At 34.2% G+C, this 3,007-nt stretch overlaps 1 protein-coding gene across 6 annotated transcripts in view; it reads right to left on the bottom strand.

Moving 5' to 3' along the window:
• LOC118737760 (oxysterol-binding protein-related protein 8) overlaps window positions 1–3,007 on the bottom strand; it is a 104,307-nt gene that overhangs the window by 100,551 nt on the left and 749 nt on the right. The gene's annotated exons all lie outside the window — the stretch shown is intronic.

Genomic DNA, 3,007 nt, shown 5'->3' with positions numbered 1-3,007 from the left:
TTGGCAAAAACAATAAAAGCGGTCTTATCAAATGCAAAACTTAATTTTATTTTTAAATGGTTCCTTTTATATGCCGGACAAAAGTATTGGCAAGGAGAATTTTTCGCAATACATGCAAAGTTCTTTATTCTAGTTTATTTTCAACATTTTTTTATAAAAAAATAGTTCGTACTTCACCAAAAACCATAAAAAAAAATCTAAACTTTGTGCAAAACTCGGAAAAATTTAACAAATTTGCATTCTAATTTGCAACTTTCTATTCAGATTTTTGAGTGGAAGGTGTTGCTCATTTTCTCCATACAAAAAATAATTGTCGAACATACTTTGTATGGAAGAACCCGAGTGAAAAAAATTGTTTCTTGTCTTGTGTAGTTGGATCATGGAATTACTGAATTCCAGAGTTTAACAGTGTAAAACTCGTAAACTTATGAGGCTTTAATGGACCGCCCGCTTTGTGAAAAGCAGCGTAAACTGTCTGTTTGACAGCTCAACCAGTGTTTTGTTAAGCAATTTTTGTTTCGCACTATTTTCCATAACACCCGCCATCTTGTCTATCTTGCTAAAATACAATTAAAAATGCAGAAAATTAGCAGAAAACCTATGTCAAAACAGTTAGGGGATGAAATTCATTTATTTTATTCGCTTCTAATTTCTTTATTATTTTTATTTATTTTATCAAATATTTAGTATAAAATTTGGGCCCCTCGGCAACACTGAAGTTTGCGAGGTCCCCTGCAAGAACAGTGACAAGGCGTATTTAACAAGGTGGTGTTGGCCGTATATAAGTAAAAAATTACACTAACAAATTATACGCTGATGTCCATAGTGTCATTGGTATGAGTTACAACAAACACATCATTTTGACGTAATGGCCTCCACGGCGAAAAACTCAGCTGTCGCCCCAACACCACCTTGTTTAATACACCTTGAACAGTGACTATCATTTGAGTGGCAAGACTGATATAGGCTGCGTTTCTTTATACATTCCGGATAATCCCATTTCACAGCCGGAATAAACAGAATGCGTTTGAAATATACGTCAACATATCATCAGGAACGTTCTAAAGAATAAATAAACAGAAAAGTTTATTCCAAACGTTCAGGATGAATAAAGAAATTCAGCCATAGATTTCTGTCACTGGCTACCTACAAGTTTCTATCAATTTCTAAGACTGCTTTTACACAGTTCAAGTATTGAATTCAATTCTGCTCGCATATGGAAGAGAGGGGTTGAGAAGAAAAGGGACGAGTACGCATGCGTCTGTACCGTCAAGTCGTTTCAACTTTCTTGCTTTGCTTTTGGCATTTTCGTTGCTTCCCATTTAAAGAACCAAAAACTTGAATTCAACAGAATTGAAACGTGTAAAAGCAAATAGAAAACACAAAAGAGAATGAGCAAGAAATGCTTTCAAGTTCTTGAATCATGTAAATCGGGTGTAAAGGGCAGTGTGAAAAATCTGATGTAAACATTTGTGTACATGTGATCTTCCATCTTCCTCCTTTTTATGGCCTTATTTAATGGTCTCTTTTCAACTAACGCAAAATTTGCAAATGTGTTAGTAAGATAAATGAGAATGTGTTAGTTTCCATCACACAATTCTTCTAGGGTCGTTTTCGACACCTTATCGTCGCCTGGGTAAAAAAAAATGTCGTATGTAAATTTCGGCAGGTTGTGGGAAATCGGGATTGAAGTTTGAAATGCAATTTCTAAAAATGCGAAGATAGATTTTCTCCAAAATCTCTGAAAATATTACTAGTTCACAAAATTCTTAAATTATTTAATTTTTAATGTTTATTGTTAATTAGTTTTGAGTTTATGAAGGATTTTCTTTAGTAAAATTTTGCCGTAAGCTTCACTTGTCCACAATTTGGCCGTCACATTGTATGAAATGCGACACAATGTGATCAAAGTTTCTACCAAATTAACGACACTACTCAATATCTCGGGTAAAGAACGCCATTTTTAAGATATTGCATAATTTAATATGACTGCATCACCAATTAAATTTTTACTGAATTATCGAAAAAGTTGTAGTCAATATCTGGGAAACTAAAGGAGATATCTAAAAACTGATAGCAGCAATCAAAAGACCTTATTTCAAAATATATAACTGCATCTACAACTAAAAAGCGTCAAAATGGCGCTTACGACAATCTTTTACCCAGGCGATGTTATGTCATTTATTCCGTAATCTAAACTTACATATTTTTCTTAGTTGTTGTTGTTGTTGTTGTAGCGGCTACAACAACCCCGCCCAGATCGGTTGGTATCTCAGTCGTTGTCGTCAAGTTCCACTAACGGCAACCCTAGGAAGCGTGCAGCTTCTGCGGGGTTTGCCCATAAGGACAAGGTCGTTAGGGATGTCGGGTTTTCTTAGTGTATAAATTTGATTGGAACTGAATTCGAGAATGCACACACAGCAAAGTGTCCATTCATCTGGCAGCTAATTCAGTATTGAAGCCTGTTTACTTCAGCATTCTCAGTTTTTCATTCCGGTATTTACCACCTTACCGTGTGAAATGAAATTTTGTTTAATGATTGTAGATTGCATGATAAAAACATAGCAAGGTAGAACCGTTCTCTCAAATTGTCGGCCATGGTTTTTTTTTTTGAAGTTTACCAACAAAATCATATAAAAGTAAATATAAAAAAATTAAATTGTTCGAAATTGTTGCTTGAGATTGAAAATGAAAATGTGTGTGTGAGTTTGTGAGTAAATTTAAAAATTAAATTGTTTGGAAATGTCAAGAATTTTAAAAGTGACTCTCAGCGGTTCTACCTTACTATATTTTTATCATGGTAGATTGAAAACATATAAGCCACAAAGCCACACTACCAGACAAAAGAAAAAAGAATGACAACCCCTTTGTAAATATTTCATGATTAAAATTTTAAATAATTTCACAGTTATAGTTACAACTCTGACATATGTATTTGCTTTTACACCATGACAACTTAATGCTTGAAATACAATACCGGCGAACGGCAAATTTCGCCAAACTGGGC

The sequence above is a fragment of the Rhagoletis pomonella genome, unplaced genomic scaffold (genome assembly GCF_013731165.1).
Source record: "Rhagoletis pomonella isolate Grant_MI unplaced genomic scaffold, Rhpom_1.0 Rhpom_scaffold_00004, whole genome shotgun sequence".
In the NCBI taxonomy this organism is placed as follows: Eukaryota; Metazoa; Arthropoda; class Insecta; order Diptera; family Tephritidae; genus Rhagoletis; species Rhagoletis pomonella.
The sequence above is the reverse complement of the archived record's forward strand: the minus strand, read 5'-3'. Positions and strand labels throughout refer to the sequence as shown.